The sequence below is a fragment of the Oryx dammah genome, unplaced genomic scaffold (genome assembly GCF_014754425.2).
Source record: "Oryx dammah isolate SB20612 unplaced genomic scaffold, SCBI_Odam_1.1 HiC_scaffold_11, whole genome shotgun sequence".
NCBI classification, from domain to species: domain Eukaryota; kingdom Metazoa; phylum Chordata; class Mammalia; order Artiodactyla; family Bovidae; genus Oryx; species Oryx dammah.
The window spans coordinates 24,552,969-24,577,586 of record NW_024070195.1 but is presented as its reverse complement, the minus strand read 5'-3'; the positions used below and the strand labels follow the sequence as shown (position 1 = coordinate 24,577,586).

General features: G+C 37.1%; 1 long non-coding RNA gene across 1 annotated transcript; it reads left to right on the top strand.

The window, feature by feature from the left end:
* Nucleotides 1-978: 978 nt before the first annotated feature.
* Nucleotides 979-3,488, top strand: LOC120870602. Its single transcript, XR_005722819.1, has 5 exons — nt 979-1,000; nt 1,569-1,589; nt 2,239-2,265; nt 2,592-2,765; nt 3,318-3,488. It is a non-coding gene; the product is annotated as an uncharacterized LOC120870602 (long non-coding RNA).
* Nucleotides 3,489-24,618: the final 21,130 nt, after the last annotated feature.

Genomic DNA, 24,618 nt, shown 5'->3' with positions numbered 1-24,618 from the left:
GGAATTGCCCCATTTTAAATTTGTCCATTTCTGTTTCCATACCTTCTCTAGTTTTCCATTCCCTCTCTTTTCACTTCATACCATGCATTTCCTATAAAGACTGGCTTCTTCTCTCTTGCAGGGACTTGCAAGTTTCATTAGGAAGTTGGTGAGATGAAATGCATGAAGTTGATAGGTAGATGGTTTCTATTCTATATATGTTTTCTAGAAAACATTCAATGATGTAAGTTAATAGGAATGGAAAGATTTTAGAGCCATGACACTCAATTCTTTGGCTTTCTGCAGTAGGTGATAAAACCAGAGACTACAGGCTTTCACAACTGATTTTGAAAGTCCTTTAGTTGACAACTAAATTAAATATATTGCAGTTGTGTTAAGTGTAAAGATTTAGAAACCATCTGCCTTACAAAAATATTGTACCCTGACTTATTACAGCCATTCACTTTATCAATGTTTGTGACATCTTCCTTAAAGACTTTTTCAGGACTTACACATGTTTACCCTAAATATACAAATGATGTTTTCACTTAATGATATCCTGCTTCATCTGATATATTTAGAAAGATTTGTAAAATTAGAAAATCAACATCACTACACTACAACCAAGATAACATTCACTCTAAGATTATTTTATTAAGTATATTTTTGATCAAAATTTTTAACTACATATATCCTTAAAACTATGCATAAAAGAAATATGAACCAGATCAAATCCTAGTTAGTTTCTGTCAACACCTTAGCCATTCTTATTCACTCAATTATGAAGTTCATTTCTTTTCCTCACTTTTCTAAGATAGAAGTGCAATTCCTTGCCATTTTCCCATTTTTGTATTGTTTTGTTTTGTTTTCTGACTCCATTCATCCTATCATTTTCTGTGAACTGGAAATTTTCTGTGAACTGGAAATTTTCAGCTTATTTTCACTTTCTGTGTTGTTTTTCCTTGACACTTATTTGAGTTTCTTCCATTTTACTTTTCAGGGGAACTTCAGAATGAAATTGGTAACTATTATTCTTATACCCTTTTGGTGATGTAATTTCTAGAAACATACTTTCTTTGTTTCCCTTCCTTCCTCTGATATAATCCTCAGATAATTATCATAATTTTATCATACGCTTATTGACATGAAAGGGATTAGGCTAGAAGAATGTGGTTTTCTCCATTAATAATAAATTTTCTTTAAAATGTGGTTTTCTCCATTAATAATAAATTTTCTTTAAAATGTGGTTTTCTCCATTTAATAGAAAGTTTTCCTTAACTTGGATTCTCCAAGTTGTCCTCTGAGATGCAAGGCCCATTGTTTTGCACATGATATTGTCCCAGTTCTTAGAAGGGTTCAGTCTCCAAACCCAGTGAGTGAGACAAGTTCATCCACAAGGACCTCATCTACTGATAACAAATGTCATCTTAAGACTTGCTAGTGAACTTTTCTGTGACCCAGAAATTTTCAGCTTATTTTCCTTTTCTGTGTTGTTTTTCCTTGACACTTTTTTGAGTTTCTTCCATTTTGAGTTTCAGCTTATTTTCCTTTTCTGTGTTGTTTTTCCTTGACACTTTTTTGAGTTTCAGGGAAACTTCAGGATGAAATTGGTAATTGTTATTCTTACATCCTTTTAGAGATATAATTTCTAGAAACATACTTTCTTTGCTTCCCTTCCTTCCTTTGATATAATCTTCAGATGATTATCATAATTTTGTCATAAGCCTGTTGACATGACAGGGATTAGGCTAGAAGACTAAGACTTGCTAGTGAACTTCTCTTGACCGTATTCTCAAGATACCAAGGTATATAAATGTTTTTCTTGATTTTGCCTTGTTATTTTTGTTTCCTATCATAGCTATTATTCTTCTTTCATATTTGGTTTGATTAATTCAATTATTCAACAAATTGTTCATCCTTCAGAGTCTTTTGTATTGCATTTTGACTCAGATAAACTTCATTGATAATATATTCCTAAATTCTAAAATGATTTTATAAGATATTCCTATATAATTTTAGTAACCTATTATAAGAATTATTTATATCCTCATCACTCTATATATCAAACTGTATTCTTCATACTCTAGTAAATGTTTCATATGGAATGAACTTTAGAGATTTCTGTCATTATTTTTGAATGAGCAATACCTGATTAGTATGCAAACACAAACATTGGCAGATGTGTGGTTTTAATTGCCTCTTCCTTATGATGTTAAGAAATCCTGTCTCATATATGTGTGTTTCTATATTGTCTCTCAGGTAAGAGGAAGGCTCAATACAAACATGGTGAGTAATGCTTAGCTCTCAGAAAACTCCATTCTTGTGTCTGTCTTGAGTCTTGCCTCTAGTGCAGTAGGAAAATAAAAATGTCTGTGGTCAGCAAAGAAGAATTTCTAACATTACCTTCTAAATTTCTGTAATTTCAGTGAATTGTCTTTGAAGGTAAATGATGAGTGATTCAGCATATTTTTTCTTCTTTCCTCCTTTCTTCCTTCTCATCTTTATTTAATCTTCCTCACCCTCCTCCAATATCCTTCTGATCTTTTGTTGCTTCTTTATTTCTACCTTTCCTACACCTGACCTCTTTTATTTTCATGTTTGAAAAAAAACAGAGTATGAAGATAATACAGGATAGAAAAAGAAAGCCCAAGGGATTCAAAACAAGAAAGGGAATAAAGACAACAGAAAAAGAAAACAATAGTAAGAGAAATCTGGTAAGGAAAAAAAGGTAAAGGGTTTCCTATTTTGTTCTTTTGCAGCCTGGAGGAATGTACCATTATACCCTGGTGAGTTACATAGACCCTGCTGAAGAAACTCCTATGATCAAAAATATTTTAAATGAACATCTACTGTGTGTGAAACATATACTGAAAATCAAAGAAACTCCAAAGCATACATAACATGAATTCCATAGATTACTCATATGATAAGAGATAATAATGTGCATGATATGCTAACTTTTAGGAGACTCTTTAATTGTGTCTTACATTCTATATAAAGTGGTTTTCATTGGCTAAAATCTGAGGAAACTAATGTGATCAACAAGCTATTTTGTCAGAAACACCACGTTCCCTATTTTCTCTCAAACACTGTAAATAGAGTCTAGATATTTATCCTGCAGGAATGTCAACTTAGAGGCCATAGGGATGGGTCAAGTCTCAAGTCAGACATAATTTAGAAGAATGTTTTTAAAAAACAGTTTAACTTATAAAAGGGTATTTTCTTTGATTGCTATTATTCTTGAATTAATCCTAGGGAGTTTATACTCATAGTATTTTGGACAGAAGGCAGCTTTGTTTTTCAGATGGTAGGTTCTCATGTTCACTTGTTCCTTGTAGATTGGAGGAAAGAAGAATTCAAAGCCGGTGAGTATGTGATGATCCACAAGGGACCTTTTTCTTTGTGGGACGGTCTGGAGGAATGTTGGGTGGAAGTGAGCTGATCTACCCAGGGTCAAAGGAGTCCTCAGAGAATAAGAACCCTCTGGCCCAGGCCTACCGAGACCCTTCCCAGAAACATGATGGTCTACTTGTCTTTGCAGTAAATTTGACCCTGGATGCAGCCACTGCTCATCCTGCCCTCCTCCTGTCTGAAGAAGGGAGACGAGTTTCCTGGCAAGAAATGTGTCAAGAAATTCCCAGCTCCTCAGAGAGATTCAGCTCCATTCCCTGTGTGCTGGGTCAAATGCGCATCATCTCAGGGAGATACTCCTGGGACGTAGAGGTTGGGGACGCCTGTTCCTGGGACCTGGGAGTTTGTAGGGATAATGTAACAAGGAAGGAGAGGGTCACAATGTCTCCAAAGAATGGTTTCTGGGCCATTAGGTTCTATGAAGGGGAGTATTGGGCCCTCACCTCCCCAGAAACCCCTCTTACTCTAAGAGAAAAACCCTTTATTGTGAGGGTATTTCTGGATTATGAGGCTGGAGATGTATCTTTCTATAATATGACAGATGGATCCCACATCTTCACCTTTCCCCAGGACACATTCTGTGGTGTCCTAAGACCACTTTTCAGACTTTGGTCCTCTGAATCAGGCTCCCTAACCATCTGTGCAGGTGAAGAATGTGCTGATGTTGTAATTCATAGTCTACCCCACTCCATGAGAAATGATTACTTTGATCCCCAATGAAAATCACAATTCTCCCCCAGTGAGATACAAACAGATATTTTTCTTATTCCTTACTTGTTCATTCTCAAGATGAAGCTCTGGACACAGACTGATGATTGCCTTATATCAGTTCTCCCTTCTTCCTTATTTTATCCTTCTTTATTTATCCTTATTATTATAATTTCTTATAACAGCTAATATAATTATTAGATTTCTTTATCTCCTCTACTGAAAGTGGATAAATGATGATGCTGTATATCAGCTGAATTATAAGGATGTGTCCTTAAAGGTAAATTGTGCCTTTCTATGCTTTACTTTCTGCTGGCTGTAATATATCATGATGGCTAGAACTCAAAAACTATATAACATGTAATCTGACATAAATGGTGGAGAAATTAAAATGAACTGGGTTTTTGACAATTTCATGGGACTACTCTATTACCCAGTTCTAGAATTCTTTTCTGTGAGACATAAACTTATATCTTTAATCAACTTATATGTTGGATATTTGTCACTTGTGATTCTTCCCCTTACTGATGCACTCTCCCTTTTAAGTTTGGCAGCAGATGACACCCACAATTGAATATGCAGGTGAAACTAAAGGTGTAAAGTTCTGTACTTGATCACTTAACTACTCCTACTCCTCCACTGTGTCAGTCTCACTAAGCCCCTTTATTTCTTCTAATTCATCAGTCACTCCTGATTTCATACCCTTTCCTATTTATGTATCGTGGCTAATAATTTCAAGTATGTTCTTATTAATAAATAAAACTCTTATTGTCATTGTCCTGTCACATCAACCTGGCAAAATTCCAAATATGAATTGATCTAATTCTCCACTTCTTATGTTGGCAATTTATCGTGTGATAACAGTTCATGCGAATGAGTAGATTGTTTTCCTTACATATGTGTAATCACCTATCCACTCTTGCACACTAGTATTATCTGGTAATGCTCCCATGCATCTCTAGCTATTTGCAATTCCTTATTTTGCAATCAATTTCATTAAAAAGGGCGGGGATAGGTATAGTTATGAATGATTTGCATTGTATGGCAGAAACCAACACAACATTGTAAAGCAGTTATCCTTCAATTAAGGAGTAAATAAATAAAATAAAAATACAAACACCTACTCAGCAATATCTTCTAGGGAATAATATAAATGAAAAATATTTTGACAATAAATACAATAACCCGTGGTGGATTCATGTCAATGTATGGCAAAACCAATACAGAATTGTAAAGTAAAATAAAAAATAAAAAATAAAAATAAATTTTAAAAAATAAATACAATAAAAAATTCTAATTAAGACTGACAAAAAATTTTTATTAAAGTTTCCCTCTCTTTAAACTTCTAAGTCTTATTGTTGTTCAGTCACCCAGTTGTGTCTGGCTCTTTGTGACCCCATGGACTGCAGCATGCCAGATCTCCCTGTTCCTCACCATCTCCCAAAGCTTGCCCAAGTTCATGTCCACTGCATCAGTGTTGCCATCCAGCCATCTCATCCTCTGATGCCTTCTTTTTTCCTCCTGCCCTCAATCTTTCCCAGCACCAGGGACTTTTCTGATGAGTCAGGCTGTTCGCATCAAAGCGACCAAAATACTGGAGCTTCAGCTTTAGCATCAGTCCTCCCAATGAGTATTGAGGGTTGATTTCCCTTAGGATTGACTGGTTTGATCTCCTTCCTATCCAAAGGGCTCTCAGGACTCTTCTCCAGCACCACAGTTCCAAGGCATCAATTCTTTGGCGTTCTGCCTTCTTTACAGTCCAGCTCTAACAATCATATGTGACAACTAGGAAGACCATAGCCTTGACTATACAGACATTTGTCAACAGTTATGTCTCTGAATTTCAACACACTGTCTAGGTTTGTCATAGCTTTCCTGCCAAGAAGCAATCGTTTCCAGATTTCAAGGCTGCAGTCACCATCCGCAGTGATTTCAGAGCCCAAGAAGAGGAAATCTCTCACTACTTCCACCTTTTCCCCCTCTGTTTGCCTTGAAGTAATGGAACCAGATGCCATGATCTTAGTTTTTTTAGTATTTAGTTTTAAGCTGACTCTTTCACTCTCTTCCTTCACTCTCATCTAGAGGCTCTCTAGTTCCTTTTTCACTTTCTGACATTAGAGTGGTTTCATCTGCATATCTGAGTTTGTTGATGTTTCTCTCTATTTTGATTCCAGCTTGTAACTCATCCAATCTGGCATTTCTCATGGTGTGCTCAGCATATCGCTTAAATAAAGAGGGTGACAGCAGACAGCCCTGTCGTACTCCTTTCTTAGTCGTTAATCAATCAGTTGTTCCATACAGGGTTCTAACTGTTGCTTCTCGACCTGCATACAGGTTTCTCAGGAGACAGATAAGACAGTCTGGTATTCCCATCTTTTTAAGAGCTTTCGACAGTTTGTGGTGATCTACACAGGCTTTACCATAGTCAATGAAGCAGAGGTATGCCAGGGTCCAGCCCCCACAGGATCCAGGGGAACCTGAAGGAGAAACGGTGTCAGCGAAGAAAATGATTTAGGGAGAGAGAAAGAGAGAATGTTGCAGGTAAGAAAATAGAGGAGAGAAAGAAAGAAAGAAAAACACGGGGGAACCAGGCTTTTGTGGAACTGATCTTGGTCCGTCACTTTATTTTCAAAAGGGAATTTTATACCTTGACTTGTACATAGAGGTAAATGAAAGATGCAAAGTCATACAGAGTCAGCCCAAACATTACATCTGTTTTGTCTTTATCAAAACCAGGATTTTTTCTGCATACCTTTCCCGTAAACAACATTGTGTACATTATCTTCTGGCCTTGGAGGCCTGTCGCTCAGTCGTGTCTGACTCTTTGCGACCCCATAAGGTCCGTCGACTATGGTTTTTCCAGTGGTCACATATGGATGTGAGAGTTGGACTGTGAAGAAGGCTGAGCACCGAAGAATTGATGCTTTTGAACTGTGGTGTTGGAGAAGACTCTTGAGAGTCCCTTGGACTGCAAGGAGATCCAACCAGTCCATTCGAAGGAGATCAGCCCTGGGATTTCTTTGGAAGGAATGACGCTAAAGCTGAAACTTTAGTACTTTGGCCACCTCATGCGAAGAGTTGACTCATTGGAAAAGTCTTTGATGCTGGGAGGGATTGGGGGCAGGAGAAGAAGGGGACGACAGAGGATGAGATGGTTGGATGGCATCACTGACTCGATGGACGCGAGTCTGAGTGAACTCTGGGAGTTGGTGATAGACAGGGAGGACTGGCGTGCTGCGATTCATGGGGTCGCAAAGAGTCGGACACGACTGAGCGACTGAACTGAACTGAACTGAACTGAACAATATAAAATCTTGTCACAAATATTTGCAGTACTTGCAGTTGGCCCAGTTTTCATTTGTGTCAATAAAAGTAAGTAAGAATGAATTAAAGTCACTCTCATTGGATATAAAAAATTCCAGGAAATAAATTATGTCAGGTGTTTGCATGTTTGGGAGTCATAAGATTTTGGGCAATTTAAGAATGATCCTCAAGTTTACGCTTGACCAATGAGTCATTTCAGATTTTATTCAAGCCCTGATAATCAAGAAAAGGAAAAAAATATGGGAGAAGTTGACATGCAAAATATTGCCCTGAATGGTAGAAATCGAGACGAGTGCAAGCAAAGATGGCATATTGACTAAAACCTGGGATACGATTAAGACATTAGGAGAGCAGACATTTTAAAGTGTTTTGGGAGTAGAGGGAAATCAAAGATACTTTACAAATTTTTTCTGAATTTCATCTGTAAAATGAAGTGGTAAACTATATTTCATTGAAAAAGAAATTCAAATTTGGGGAAATTTTTTATATATTTAATTAAATTTTAAATTATTAGGATGCAGATAAACACACAAAAATAAGACACACCACAATACACAGAAAGACGCACATAAAGTATTTGAAAATCTCTTTTGAGAAATGAGTCAATTCACTTCAGTCGCTCAGTCATGTCTGACTCTTTGCAACCACATGAATCCCAACACGCCAGGCCTCAGTGTCCATCACCAACTCCCGGAGTTCACTCAGACTCACATCCATTGATTCCGTGATGCCATCCAGCCATCTCATCCTCTGTCATCCCCTTCTCCTCCTGCCCCCAATTCCTCCCAGCATCAGAGTATTTTCCAATGAGTCAACTCTTTGCATGAGGTGGCCAAAGTACTGGACTTTCAGCTTTAGCATCATTCCCTCCAAAGAAATCCCAGGGCTGATTTCCTTCAAATTGGACTGGCTGGATCTCCTTGCAGTCCAAGGGACTCTCAAGAGTCTTCTCCAACACCACAGTTCAAAAGCATCAATTCTTTGGCGCTCAGCATTCTTCACAGTCCAATACTCACATCCATACATGACCCCCGGAAAAACCATAGCCTTGACTAGACAGACCTTTGTGGGCAAGGTAATGTCTCTGCTTTTCAATATGCTATCTAGGTTGGTTATAAATTTTCTTCCAAGGACTAAGCATCTTTTAACTTCATGGCTGCAGTCAACATCTGCAGTGATTTTGGAGCCCCAAAAAATAAAGTCTGACATTGTTTCCACTGTTTCCCCATCTATCTACCATGAAGTGATGGGACCAGATGCCATGATCTTCGTTTTCTGAATGTTGTGCTTTAAGCCAACTTTTTCACTCTCCACTTTCACTTTCATCAAGAGGCTTTTTAGTTCCTCTTCACTTTCTGCCATAAGGCTGGTGTCATCTGCATATCTGAGGTTATTGATATTTGTCCCGGCAATCTTGATTCCAGCTTGTTTCTTCCAGCCCAGCGTTTCTCATGATGTACTCTGCATAGAAGTTAAATAAACAGGGTGACAATATACAGCCTTGATGTACTCCTTTTCCTATTTGGAACCAGTCTGTTGTTCCATGTCCAGTTCGAACTGTTGCTTCCTGACCTGCATACAGGTTTCTCAAGAGGCAGGTCAGGTGGTCTGGTATTCCCATCTCTTGAAGATTTTTCCACAGTTTATTGTGATCCACACAGTCAAAGGCTTTGGCATAGTCAATAAAACAGATATAGATGTGTTTCTGGAACTCTCTTGCTTTTTCCTTGATCCAGCAGATGTTGGCAATTTGATCTCTGGTTCCTCTGCCTTTTCTAAAACCAGCTTGAACATCTGGAAGTTCACGCTTCACATATTGCTGAAGCCTGGCTTGGAGAATTTTGAGCATTACTTTACTATTGAGTGAGATGGGTGCAATTGTGTGGTAGTTTGAGCATTCTTTGGCATTTTTCTTTCTTTGGGATTGGAATGAAAACTGACCTTTTCCAGTTCTGTGGCCACTGCTGAGTTTTCCAAATTTGCTGGCATATTGAGTGCACTACTTCCACAGCTTCATCTTTCAGGATTTGAAATCACTCAACTGAAATTTCATCACCTCCACTAGCTTTGTTCATAGTGATGCTTTCTAAGGCCCACTTGACTTCATATTCCAGGATGTCTGGCTCTAGGTGAGTGATCACACCATCGTGATTATCTTGGTCGTGAAGATTTTTTTTTATACTTTCTGTGTATTCTTGCCACCTCTTTTTAATATCTTCTGCCTCTGTTAGGTCCATACTATTTCTGTCCTTTATCGAGCCCATCTTTGCATGAAATGTTGCCTTGGTATCTCTAATTTTCTTGAAGAGATCTCTAGTCTTTCCCATTCTGTTGTTTTCCTCTATTTCTCTGGACTGATCGCTGAAGAAGGCTTTATCTCTTCTTGCTATTCTTTGGAAATCTGCGTTCAGATGCTTATATCTTTCCTTTTCTCCTTTGCTTTTCACTTCTCTTCTTTTGACAGCTATTTGTAAGGCCTCCTCAGACAGCCATTTTGCTTTTTTGCATTTCTTTTTCCTGGGGATGGTCTTGATCCCTGTCTCCTGTACAATGTCATGAACCTCCGTTCATAGTTCATCAGGCACTCTATCTATCAGATCTAGTCCCTTAAATCTATTTCTCACTTCCACTGTATAATCATAAGAGATTTGATTTAGGTCATACCCGAATGGTTTACTGGTGTTCCCTACTTTCTTCAATTTAAGTCTGAATTTGGCAATACGGAGTTCATGAACTGAGCCACAGTGAGTTCCTGGTCTTGTTTTTGTTGACTGTATAGAGCTTCTCCATCTTTGGCTGCATAGAATATAATCAATCTGATTTCAGTGTTGACCATCTGGTGATGTCCATATGTAGAGTCTTCTTTTGTGTTGTTGGAAGAGGGTGTTTGCTATGACCAGTGCATTTTCTTGGCAAAACTCTATTAATCTTTGCCCTGCTTCATTCCGTATTCCAAGGCCAAAGTTGCCTGGTACTCCAGTTGTTTCTTGACTTCCTACTTTTGCATTCCCGTCCCCTATAATGAAAAGGACATCTTTTGGGAGTATTATTTCTAAAAGGTCTTATAGGTCTGCATAGAACTGTTCAACTACAGCTTCTGCAGTGTTACTGGTTGGGGCATAGACTTGGATTACTGTGATATTGAATGGTTTGCCTTGGAGACGAACAGAGATCATTCTGTCGTTTTTGAGACTGCATCCAAGTACTGCATTTCAGACTCTTTTGATGACCATGATGGCTACTCCATTTCTTCTAAGGGATTGCTGCCCACAGTAGTAGATATAATGGTCATCTGAGTTAAATTCACCCATTCCGCTCCATTTTAGTTCTCTGATTCCTAGAATGTTGACGTTCACTCTTGCCATCTCCTGTTTGACCACTTCCAATTTGCCTTGATTCATGGACCTGACATTCCAGGTTCCTATGCAATATTTCTCTTTACAGCATCGGACCTTGCTTCTATCACCAGTCACATCCACAACTGGGTATTGTTTTTGCTTTGGCTCTATCCCTTCATTCTTTCTGGAGTTATTTCTCCACTGATCTCCAGTAGCATATTGGGCACCTACTGACCCGAGGAGTTCCTCTTTCAGTATCCTATCATTTTGCCTTTTCCTAGTGTTCATGGGGTTCTCAAGGCAAGAATACTGAGGTGGTTTGCCACTCCCTTCTCCAGTGGACCACATTCTGTCAGACCTCTCTACCATGCCCACCTGTCTTGGGTGGCCACACAGGGCATGGCTTAGTTTCATTGAATTAGACAAGGTTGTGGTCCTAGTGTGGTTAGATTGACTAGTTTTCTGTGATTATGGTTTCAGTGTGTGTGCCCTCTGATGCCCTCTCACAATACCTACCGTCTTACCTGGATTTCTCTTACCTTGGACGTGGTGTATCTCTTCACGGCTGCTCCAGCAAAGTGCAGGCATAAATATAAATACTCAACTGTCCTCGAGTGGTAGTTTTCCCATATGAAATCATCAAACACTGAGTTACAGAATCCTTAACAACTGCTTTATGTCATCTTCAGGTTTGTGGTACTTCTTTTCAAATATTTTTGTCAACTGATTAATACATAACTGTTTTATGAGAGTTTGATTTTAACTCATTCCTCAATGAAACTTACCTTCACAAAGTAAAATAAAGGGAATGGAAATGAAATATTAAGTGGCAGTGAAGGGGTTTTAAAATCAAATGAATGAAAATATCTTGGATAAAAATTTCAAATCAGAAACTTTAAAATGGCAAGATTTTATAGGTAAGTTAATATGCATATACACTTTACCAAGAGGAAAATGTCTACATGAATTACACAGATACTACGAATCAAAGCAAAAATAATAGAGCATTGAATAACAAATGAAGGGGGCAGGAACTTCAGTTGAAATAATCATAAAATGACAAAGAATAATGTAAAGCTATATGTACATTGCAGTTGAGGAAGATAATTGCTGAGATTGAAGACCAAAGTCAAAGAAACAAAAGAAACATGACAAAGTGCAAACTGTGAAACATTAATGGGACTTACATTTATCCTGTTCCCCCTTATCTGAAAAATAAAAGGAAGAAAGAGCCATGTAAACCAAATGAAGGCACAATGTAAAAGGAGACAATAATTTGATTCTTTTCCATCATTTACTCATTCAATAAAAATGACCTCCCTTGTCTAAGAGTTGGAACCTAATGTTCCAAAGGCCATATCACTCATGCGAGCTAATGCTGCTTTTTATTCCCTCATCCTTTTCTTCACAGGAATTACTATAAGAAAGGAAATTAAGGTAAAATGGAGCTTCCACTGGGATAAGCCGAATCAATGTTTGGTCTTGAATTTGGCTTTCTAGCTTTTTCATAACAAAAGACAAACATGCTCACATAGGTGAAATGGGTCTGCAAATGTAATGACAAACTGTATAGTTAAAGTACCTGTCTGTCAGAAATTTGACCTGTGTTAATAGTCTTATGTGGAGAAGGCAATGGCACCCCACTCTGTTAGGGGAAGCACACTGATTGAAACCGCCCACCCTGGCCAGGTACCATAGTAACCATTTACATGAATTGTTTTATGACAAGAGATCCTGATAAGGAATATGGAACTAATAAGCCACCACCAACCAGAAGAGTTCGGGAAAGGTCTAAAGGAGACACTGCGTGTCCGTCCACTTCCCAGAATCTCTCTCACTAGCATCCATCTTGGCTGAACAATGCGTGCGCCACCAGGAAAGACTCTGAATTAGAATGATTGGTCAAAGACTACCCAGAAACTAATCCCATCACCATAAAACCCGACATTGCAAGCCACGCGGCAGAGCAGTTCTCCTGGATTTCCTTACACTACTGCTCTCCACCCGGCTGCCCTTTCCCAATAAAATCTCTTCCTTTGTCAGCACATGTGTCCCCTTGGACAATTCATTTCCGAGTGTTAGACAAGAGCCCAGTTTCAGGCCCTGGAAGGGGGTTTGCCTTCCTGCAACAACTCCAGTAATCTTGCTTGGAAAATCCCATGGATGGAGGAGCCTGGTGAGCTGTAGTCCATGAGGTCGCTAAGAGTTGGACACGACTGAGCGACTTCCCTTTCACTTTTCACTTTCATGCATTGGAGAAGGCAATGGCAACCCACTCCAGTGTTCTTGCCTGGAGAATCCCAGGGAAGGGGGAGCCTGGTAGGAAACCATCTATGGGGTAGCACAGAGTCAGACATGACTGAAGCAACTTAGCAGCAGCAGCAATAGTCTTATGAAGCCTGCTACATGCTTTAAAGGGATATGTACCCAAGTTCAATCCAATATGCAAGCCAAGATACAATTGAAGCATGTTATTAGTAAAGGAAGATATTAATCTTTGAAATTTAAAGTATTGAAAAAAATTTTTGAATTTGTCAAAATCATCCTAGGACAACAGCTTTCCTTGTCATTCACATAAAAAGTCCTGAATTTTAGATATACCATATGTGAATTTTTCTTAAGATATAACATTCTTGGTTAATTATTGAAAAGACATTGCAGTTTTTATAACTATTAATTGCATGTAAAGAAATGCAAAAGTACAAAGAATACTGTAGATGGAAAAAGAAAAATATTGTAAAATATTTAAAGACTGAATATTTGAGTAATACATTCAAGAACAGTAAAAGTCTTGACTCATTCTCACAGTTAACCAGTGGATAGCATCAGATTTTATAAAATCTTTAACAGGAAAATGGAGTGAGAAACTTCATTACCAAACTGGAAATCCTCTTATATCTCAAGCTTGGGAAGGAATTAACACTACAGTAATGTCTCCTTCAACTTGGATACTTGGGTCCTAAGTTAACTGACATTTTTCAGAAAACATAGAATGGTAAACCACGTGCTGGGCAGTCCAATCCCGTTACCTCAGAAAATCAAAACAAATTTGGCAAGTCCTGAGCCGACAGACAAAGGCAATGTGATAGGATGGAGCTGGAAAAAAAGTGTAATGAGCAATGATGGAATGTAGGGAAATAGCAATGAAAAGAATGAAATAAGAAAGAGGCTCATATCCTAAAATTGCCAGGTGAATGGACAGCCAGGTGAAAAGTGAGCCAGATAAAAGGCCAGGAGATGTTTAAGACAACGTGAAAGCAGGCAATGGAAGAGTTACTGGAGTGAAGAGTTACAAATTTACCAAGTCTTTTCCGAAGATCACCTGGAAAATAAAATGGAAAGCTTCATGTACACACCATGGAACACAAACACAAAGAAAAGTGAAATATTTTGAAGAAACCAAAAGTAATGTTAACACTCTCTAGATACACTGAAACACACTTACCCATGCACATTATGAACACAAAATAAACTCACTGATGATGGCTGAAAGCTCCTCTGTTTTATCCAGAGAATATTCTGTGTTAAGAAAGAGAAAGAACAAAAGGGAATTGCATTCAACTTTTTAAATGAAGAGAGGTTTTTAGAAATATTAGTTCAGATAGTTGCATTTTCAAAATTTTTGTGTTCCTTTTGACTTTATATGGGCTCTTATTATTCAGTATACTTGCTGTAATAAGTTTCTTAACGTCTACTAAATATAATGTAAATATATCGTAATATATTTACATAATATATTTATATAATATCTGCATAATATAATGTAGTCCAAATCTTAGTTTTATTGTATCTCAATTGAATGTTAGTCATAAACACTGAATCAAGAATCTTTAGCCACTGCTCCCAGTAGAAAACACTGAATTATTTTCCTAGTTTCCTCTGTTCACATTATCTTCATTGGACAAATAATATATCACCTTGTTTTATGTGTGTTTCTAGCAATGAATGCCTAAATGAACTTGAAGACAATGGTACAAGGAAAGATGTATCTTTAACTAAGTTCACAGGGAAATACATCAAAGGGAATTGGGATTTTTTTTCTTCTCACTCTTTGATAAAAACGGAAAGAACTCAAAATTCATTCAAACTGAAGGTGAAATATCAGGAAAGGAAAAGGACAGACATTTGAAAAACTTCGTGTCTCAGCCTGACCCACATTTTCTGAGAACTGGCATCATTTTCAGAGAAGGTTCAGTGCCCTTCCCAGAAGTCAAAGGAAACTTTTTTTTTTCACTTTCATTCAACCCTTGTGCCAAAGAAACCAGAAATGATAGCAGGGGAGGAGGTAGGACAGGATTTCTTCTGGGATAAAAAAACACCATCATGTGTGTGAGCTTAGAGCCCACACTGGACCAATGAATTCACACAGTCTTTGAAAGGACAAGAGCAGTAGAAACTTCACTCAATAACTTTGGAGTCTTGTTTTATCTCATAAGGTTTGAAGAGGTATCCATGGCATATTAATGGCCCCTCTTCTTCGAAAACATAACAGAGGTTCTAAGTGGAATGGAAGTGTTCCAGAAAATACATATAGAATGTAAACCATGTTCCAATCAGTCTCACCTCCTTCACCTCACAAAACATAATGAAACAGGCAAAACTCTAAATGATAGAATGCAACAGTATTTATAGGGAAGAAACATAAGAATAGGCAAAGGAAGCATTGGGAAAGAATCAGGTATAGGGTAACAGAAATGAAGAGAATATTAGTGAAGTTCCTAAGCAAATAATTTGGGAAGTTAGAGTAGATGTCCATGCAAAAGGAAGCCAGAAATAGTTTAAGGTTAAAAGGACAGGAAATATTCAAACAGTTGAGAAAGGGTAGTTTAGTGAGGGCTTGGAATATCAGTGGTAAGAAAAATTTACCAATTTTTTAATGAAGGTCATCTAAAAAAATGAAAGGAAACACCGTTATAAATATGCCTCAGAAACTAAAAAGAATTTAAATTTAGTGGAAATTTCACATACAACATTAAATGTAACAGAGTATAGACAAACACAGATACATACACAACATATGTGCAAGCATACATGTATGAACCAATATGACTGATAACTTCCTTTTGTTCTGAGAATATTGGTCAAAAATTAAAAGAGGAAAAGGAGTGATCTTGCTGACCTGAGGGAAAATTTCAGGAATGATACTACTCGTGGTTATCCTTTTGTTTTTGATTTACCTGACATCACTTGGGCTCTTACTGTATGGTCTGTTGCTACTGTTGCTGTTTAGTTGCTAAATTGTGTCTGACTCATTTGTGAACCCATGGACTATAGTCTGCCTGGCTCCTGTGTCCATGGGATTTCTCAGGCAAGAATACAGGAGTGAGAAGGATGTCATGGTTGCCCGCAATTCCAGCCCTCCAGGGCGCTCAGGAAGGAGAAGCATATCTGTGCAATCTGGCAGCCCCCAGGCTGCAGCCACTCCTTAGGGTGAGCACTGAGGAACTCAGGATGTGGAAAAAAACCAGGATACTGGTCCCAGGACAGCTGAGGTGCATATGGAAATAATGATTTCAGTGAGCCCAGAAAACTCTTGCATCCTCCCATACATACAAAAGTGCTAAATTCCTTAACTTAGGATATCTAGTCCTGTCTAATTCACAAAAATATTTTTTATTTTCTGACTGCATGCCCTTTGTTGCAAACTGCTATATAACCTGACTTCTTCCCGTGCCTCCTCAGAGCAGTTCTCTCAGGGTCACTTGAGATACCATCTCCAGGCGTGAAGTCTCAAATTTCCCCACCGAATAAAACACAACTCAACTTTTGTGTGGTGATTGTTTTTAAGTCAACAATGGTCTTTTCTATTATCAAGACCTTGACAATTTGGTATGATGAAATTTTATTGATTTACAAATACTTTCATGTTTCCTTTCTCTTTTCAGAATTGAGCTTGCTCAGTTTGAGAGTCAGGCTTGTTTTGGTTAAGAATTTTCAGGTTAGGGACAATTGCAAGACAAAGGAACAAACAGTCCTGTGGTTTTCTTCCATAACATTTCTGTGATCTGCATAATTTATGATTCTTTAGTGCTCAGACAGTAAAGAATCTTCCTGCAGTGCAGGAGGCCCAAGTTTGATCCCTGGGCTGGGAAGATCCCTGGAGAAGGGAATGGCAAACCACTCCAGTATTCTTGCCTGGAGAATTCCATGGACAGAGGAGACGGACAGGCTACAGTTCATGGGGTTGCAAAGAGTCAGATGTGACTGAGTGACTAACACACATACAAAACTAAGAGCTAGCTTGATTTTATTTAACTGAGCTATACTAATATATTGGGCAAAAGTAGTCAACTTTCAGATATAAATGCTCTCAACTTAAAAAAAGAATACTGGAGTGGATTACCATCACCTTCTCCAGGGGATCTACATGACACAGGGATCATACCCATATCTCTTGAATTAGCAGGTGGATTCTTTACCTCTGAGCCACCAAGGGGGCCCATTTGGTCGGTTACTTTCAATAAATTCTTTGCCTGCTACTAAAAACAAGCAATCAAGTCTCATGTTTGTTGTAAATATGTTGTATAAAATATCCACAATAGTGAAGTAGAGCATACTGAACTGCTTGAAGAAAAAAATGCAGGGTTTGCTTTTTTAGACTATCTATTCACACTTTGTTAAGTGATGATGACATAACTGCTTTAGCACATGTCAAAATAGAGTTCATGATATCTCAATCACCTTTTCAGAAAAAAAAATATTACATGTACCTATGCAAACAAAATTAGTTAAAAAGAGATGAAGAACCAGAGAGAAAAAAAATCACCCACTTGTTCAAAACAGTATCTGTAGCAGTGGCTGGCTTCCCAGGTGGCATTAGTGATAAAGAACTCGCCTGCCAATGCAGAAGATGTAAGAGATGGGGTTTTGATTCCTGGGTCAGGAAGATACTCTGGAGAAGGGCATGGAAATCTACTCCATTATTCTTGCCTAGAGAATCCCATATACAGAGCAGTCTGGCAGGCTAGAGTCCATAGGGTCACAAAGAGTCAAACACAACTGAAGTGACTCAGCACACAGCACAGCACAGCAGTGGCCACAGGACCTCTGCTGCTTGCCTTAAAGAGATAAATTTTATTTCTTCTAAAAACAAAAGTATATTGAAAAATGTCATTAGAAAAACAGGATATTAAAGTTTTAACGACTAATTTCTGCTTTTATGGGGAAAAAATCTTTTGGAGACACTGCAGGATGGTAGTTTTGGTGAAATTTACATCAAGTATTTACGTTTGATATATGTATTATTTTTTGAGCTTTCCTAACAATATAAAGTTGAGAGTCCCTTGGACCACAAGGAGATCCAATCAGTCCATTCCAAAGGAAAGCATTCCTGGGTGTTCATTGGAAGGACTGATGCTAAAGCTGAAACTCCAATACTCTGGCCACCTCATGTGAAGAGTTGACTCATTGGAAAATATTCTGATGTTGGGAGGGATTAGGGGCAGGAGAAGAAGGGGACGACAGAGGATGAAATGGCTGGATGGCTCGATGGACCGACTCGATGGACATGAGTTTGAGTGAACTCCAGGAGTTAGTGATGGACAGGGAGGCCTGGCGTGCTGTGATTCATGGGGTCACAGAGAGCTGGACACGACTGAACTGAACTGAACTGAACAACATAGAGGGGCTTCCCAGGAGGCACTAGTGGTAAATTACCTGCCTGCCAATGCAGAAGGCGTAAGAGACCCGAGTTCGATTCCTGGATCAGGAAGATCCCCTGCAGGAGGGCATGGCAACCCACTCCAGTATTTGTGCCTCATAAATCCCACTGACAGAGGAGCCTGGCAGGCTACAGTCCATAGGGCTGTACAGAGTCAGACACGACTGAAGCGACTTAGTATGCATGCATGCAGTAATAGAAACTCTTTCCACAAATATTTGAAGTAATTGCAATTGGCCAGATTCACAGTTGTGTCAATAAAAGTAAATAAGAATGAATTAAAACTGTACTCTTTGGATACAAAAAAAGTTCCAGGAAAAAACTATATGAAGTATTTGAAAATTGAGGGTAATAGACTTAAGGGCAATGTAAGAAGGACCCTCAAGTTTACCCTTCACCAATAAATGATTTCAAATTTTATTCTTGAAAGAAAAGGTCTTGAAAAAAAGAAAAGGGAGGAATATGGTAGAAGTCCACCAGCAAATGATTGTCCTAGAAGGGTAGAGATTCAGGAGAGTGCAGGCCAATGAGGGCATGTTGATTAAAAGCTGGGGTATGTTTAAGACATCAGGAAAGCAAGTCTTTTAAAGTGTTTGGGGACTAAAGGGATGTCAAATATACCTAACCAATTTTTATCTGAAGTTTGTATGTAAAATAAAATGAAAGAATTTAAATTTCATTGGAAAGAAACACAAAGAAAATTCAGGTTTGTTGAAAATTGTATATAAAATTAAATTATTAGAATGTAGATGAACACACAAAACACAAACACACACACAGATTTTGAAAGTTTCCTTTTGAGAAATAAATAGTATTTAATGAAAAAGAAAAATGAATACATTGTCTGAATTGAGAAAACTTTGGAAATATTATATTTGGTTAATTACCTAAAAAATTTTTCATGATTTCTTCTGAAAGCATTTACTCTTTTATTACTTAGTTTTTTTAAATTTTTAATTACTTATCTGAGCCTTGCTGAATATATATATATATATATACATACAAAAATCTCCTATACTTGTAGTTTCTCTGTATGTAAGGTCACCAAAAGCTGAATTACACAATTTTGATCCACTGCTCTTATGATATTCAGGATCAGGCTCTTTTCACAACACTTTGTCAACTGATCAAAACATAACTGCATTTTATGGGAATTTGATTTTAACCATGGCTTAATGAAGTTCACTTTCACAAAATCAAATAAAGGGAGGGGCATGAAATATTAAATGAGAGTGAAAGGATGTCTAAGTCAAATGACTGAAACTATCTGGACAAAGCTTTCATATCAGAAACTAAAAATACCAAATTTGCAAGTAAATTCTTAGTAGTACATACTTGACAAAAAGGAAATTTCTTTTAGATAACAAAAACAAGATAAATCACAGAATAACACATGAAGAGCATAAACTTCAGTTGGAATAATAAGATGAAAAAATATGATGGGAAGTTAGGTATATAGGTTGGGGTTGACAACAATGGCCATTGACAATTAAAGACAATGTAAAATAAATAGATGAGGCATAAGATACAGAGTGTAAAAAAAATAATGGTATTTATCTTTATACTGTTCACCCTTACCTGAAAAATAAAACAAAGAAATAATCATTCAAGTAAATGAAGCCACAATATCAGCAAGAGAACAATAATTTGAAACATTTTTCATTCTTTATTCTTCTTTTAAAACTGTCCCATCTTTCTAAGGATTGAAATCAAATTTTCCTAATGCCATGTTAACCAGGAGAAGTAATGTTGCTTTATAACCTTTCTCTTTTTTTTCTCATTTACAGAGTGAAACCAAAACCAAAATATGACATTATTATTTCCCAAAGATTTTTCTCCTTTCTTTTTTAATTGGAGGGTAATTGCTTTACAATGTTGTGTTAGTTTTTGCCATACAAGGACAGGAATCAACTTTTATATATCATTGTATAACCAATCAACCATTATATATCAGCTTATTTATATATATGTCCTTCTTGAGCCTCCCTCCGCCATCCTGTCCCACCCCTCTAGGTAGCCACACAGCACCACCGTGGCTTCCCGTGTTCTATAGTAGCTTCCCACTACCTATCTGCTTTGCACGTGATCGTGTATATATGTCAATGCTACTTTCTCAGTTTGTCCTCCCCTCTCCTTCCCCTGTGGTGTCCGCAAGTCTGTTCTCTAGTCTGTGTATCCATTCCCTCCTTGCAAATAGGTTCATTAGGACTATTTTTCTAGATTCCGTATATATGCGTTAATACACAATATTTGTTTTACTCTTTCTGTTTAACAGCTTCTAGTCATACACCTCATTCCAACTAACTCAAATTTGTTCCTTTTTATGGCTGAGTAATATTTCATTGTGTATATGTACTGCATCGTCTTTATCCATTCATCTGTCCATGGATATCTAGGTTGCTTCCATGTCCTGGCTATTATAAATAGCGCTGCAATGAAAACTGGGATACATGTGTCTTTTTGAATCATGATTTTCTTAGGATATACACCCAGTAGTAGGATTGCAGTGTCATATAGTAGTTTTAGTCCTAGTTTTTTAAAGAATCTCCATAACTATTTTCCACAGTGACTCTAACAACTTACATTCCCATCAACATTAATTGTTTGTAGTTTTTTGAGGACAGTCATTTAGATTGGCATGAGGTGGTACCTCATTGGAGTTTTGATTTGCATTTCTCTAATAATGAGCAACGTTGAGCATCTTTTCATGTGCTTATTGGCCATCTGCATATCTTCTTTGGAGAAGTCTCTCACAGTTTTGTGCAAAAAACATTAACTTGAGAAAGAAAATAATGACAGAATATAGAGTAGAACTTTTTCCCTGGTATAAGCCATGACAATCATTGATCCTACAATGGGCTTGTGGACTTTTTCACAATAAAAGACAAAGATGATCACATGTATGATAAGATGTCTACAGTTTTTACTTATGAAAGCGTATGGTAAAAGTACCCTTGTGTTACAAACTGCATCTGTTATTATTACCACATGAAGTCTACTTCATGTTACTAACAAGATATGTTCCCTAATTTCATTCAATTTGTAAATCAAAATAAAACAAAAAATATTAGAAAAATGAGAGTGTTAAATATTTATTCAGTTCTGTTCAGTCGCTCAGTTGTGTCCGACTCTGTAACCCCATGAATCGCAGCACACCAGGCCTCCCTGTCCATCACCAACTCCCGGAGTTCACTCAGACTCACGCCCATCGAGTCAGTGATGTCATCCAGCCATCTCATCTTCTGTCGTCCCCTTCTCCTCCTGCCCCTAATCCCTCCCAGCATCAGAGTCTTTTCCAGTGAGACAACTCTTCTCATGAGGTGGCCAAAGTACTGGAGTTTCAGCTTTAGCATCATTCCTTCCAAAGAAATCCCAGGGCTGATCTCCTTCAGAATGGACTGGTTGGACCTCCTTGCAGTCTAAGGGACTCTCAAGAGTCTTCTCCAACACCAGAGTTCATTTATTAGTGCTTTATAAAAACCTTTTGGATTTATGCTAGAACAGCAGCATTCTCTGTCATTGACATGAAAAGTTCTAAATTGAGATATGTATTGTGCATAAACTTTTCTTAAAATATAACCTCCTTCTGCAAACATTGAAAAAAGATTGCAGTTTGAAGAATTAATATTTATGTGGAAAAGTATAAAAGAATGAAGAACATTTACTATAGTTGAAAAAAAGGAAAGTATTGCAAAGTATTTGTAATGTTGAGAACTGTTTGGTAATAAGATAACAGGTTAGGAAGGGAGGACAACATTTTGAAACTACCATAGTGTTCTGTGGGATTCTAACAGACATATTTCTGAGACTGAAAATGTGAGATTCCAAGGTTATCTCAGTAATTAGAAGATAACATTTTTGTACTACCATACATGTCTGGTTGCAAAAAAATGAATATTATTGAAAATTATACCCAACAATGTTGCTGTATAGCCCTCCCTCTGTATAAAAAGATGTCAATTATTGTTCTTGCATTGAACCTTCCACCTTTTCAGAATATGATGAAAACATATACAAACTCATTCACCAGAAAGGTAATTGAAAATAGATGACAAAGTAAAGACACTCATCTGTCCATAGTTCTGCTGTAACAGTAGTCAAATAAGTCTGCTACATAAATAAGTTTAATATATAACTGAAATGAATTCTTTCTGAAATGAAAATTTTCATTAAAACTGTCTTAAAAATATCAGTTTTAAGGATTATATCCTGCTTTAGGAAAAAATTCTTTGGCAATTTCCTAGGACAGTGTTTTCTTTGACTTTCACATCAAAAGTTAAGAACTGAGAGAGAGGTATAAACCAAATGAAAAACTTTTGGCATATAAATTTCTTCGAAAACATCAAACACAATTCAAGTTGTCAACATGATCACTGTGTCATTCAAAATTCCAGAAAAGAAAGAAAACAATTTTAAACAGGAAAATTGCCATTGTTAGAAGAAAAAAATTTCCAAACCAGTCTTTGGAAATAGTACCCTGGGAATACTAGGGTAATGTATTTGGGTACAGTGGGTCAACCTCCTCTTCCAAACTTCAGTAAAAACAGACTATAGGAGAAGTACTTGACAAGGATGAGGAAGAACAGAGTAAAGACACCCATCTGTCCGCAATCTACCTGCAGCAGAAGTATCAAGCTTCTTAGGTACATAATTTTGATATATAACTGAATTAAATTATGTTTGAAACAAAATATACCACTGAAAGATATCATTAAAAGATATTAAAGTTTTACATATTCTATCATGCTGTAGGAAAAATAATATTTGGCAACTTGCTAGGGCAACAGTTTCTTAGTCTTTCACACTGAAAACTGACAGAGGTATATAAACAATTGAAAATTTCCTAGGATATGTATTTCTTCTAAAACCATTAAATAAAATTTGGTTGCAAAGAAGATCATGTGTTATTCAAAGTGCAAAACAAAGAATAAATAGGAAAAGAGTACTGATATTGGAAGAAAACATTGCAAGAATGACATTGGAAATATTATTATATCTGAAAATGTGTTCAGGCACAGTGGAAGAATGAGTATCAAGTTAATGGACCAAGAAAAGCAAGCAGAATTTATACAGGCTTTGAAGATTCAATGAGTAGCCAAGCTTTACTCAGCCTGTTAGTGGTCTTCTCTGATCTCTGCAGGTTTGGGAAAGTCTCATTGACCTAAACGTGGGCCCTAGATATTGGAATTAGCCAGAGGACCTAATTGTGATGTGTTCTGACAAATAAAGAGAAGGAACTCAGTTCCTGTCAACCTAATATCCTTAATTTCCTCACCTTTTAAGTAAGCCTATAACATTGCTCAAAAAAGAAAAAAAGTTAATGTTAACAGGAAAGAAATGATATGGAATGGAATAAGGAGGTATTGAAATAGGTTTTTAGAAGTGGAAATTAATGAAGAGAACTCTCTATGGACAAGTCTATAACCAAAATTTGGAGAGATAAAAGTAGACATCCAAAAATAGTACAATACAAAGAAAGCATATGGATTAAGAGATTGGGAATGTCAAGGCCTCAAAAAATCACCTATGTAAAGTAGTTTGTGAGAAACATGTTTAAGAATACTTACCATTTTTTCCCTAAAGTTCTTTAGAAAAATAAAATGAGAAGTTTAAAGGCAATGTCATGGAAATGGTACATTAGGAAACAAAATTTATTATAAAATTCATATTTATTTCTTAACTATCTAAATGCAAATACACAAACATGCCCACACACATACACAGAGTGGCTGAGAGCTCACTTGCTTAAGAGACTATTCTCCCAAAGGGAACATGGGTAAAAAGTAAAAGTATTGTATTAATTGTGAAAAAAATTTAAATAATAATTCTAAAGTCTACATTTACAAAATATTCATTATCTATATTGAATATACTACTGTTGTTGCTTTTCAGCTTATTATGTCTAATCTGTCACTGGCCTTTTACTCTATAAATGGAGTCAACTTCATCAGTGCTATACCTAAGAGAGATTGCAACAACAGGACAAATCACAGAAGCACCTATGTGGGAAACTGACTAACAAGTACATATGGCACACAACCATTGAAAGGACATAAAAATGAGATAAAATCATACAAGAATGTGTGTACTGACTCTGAGGAAGATGATGATTGCGCATTGAAGGCAAACTGACAAGAGAAAAATGAAGCTATGACTAGGTACACAGGGAAATATGTTAACAAGATTTGCCTTTTTTTT